This window comes from Trichosurus vulpecula, chromosome 4, assembly GCF_011100635.1.
Source record: "Trichosurus vulpecula isolate mTriVul1 chromosome 4, mTriVul1.pri, whole genome shotgun sequence".
NCBI lineage: Eukaryota > Metazoa > Chordata > Mammalia > Diprotodontia > Phalangeridae > Trichosurus > Trichosurus vulpecula.
The window spans coordinates 190,812,789-190,813,142 of NC_050576.1; positions in this window are offsets into that span (position 1 = coordinate 190,812,789).

Sequence of the window (354 nt, forward strand, 5' to 3'; positions counted from 1 at the left end):
GGCACGCACGCGCGGCGCGATGGCGTCGGCGTGCTGGGGGCGGGGCCGCAGGACAAACTGGGAGGGAGGGGCTCCGAAGTGCCCGAGGAGAGAAAAAGAAGCGAGGAGGAACTGGGCTGGCCGCGGATCAAAAGGCTGGCCAAGAGAAACGAGGAGGTGCAAACCCAGAAAAGGGGTCCTGCTCTAAGTGAAATCTGACCCTCTCCGCTGAGCCGATGGTTTTCATCCATTTCTCCAGCTCTCCTCTCCGCTAACACTCTTGGCTAAATTTAAGCTAGACCCTCCAATTCGGTTGAGCTTTGTTTTGAGGGGTTGCTTTCACAAAGTCAAAGAGGAAAAACAGAGGGATAGGCA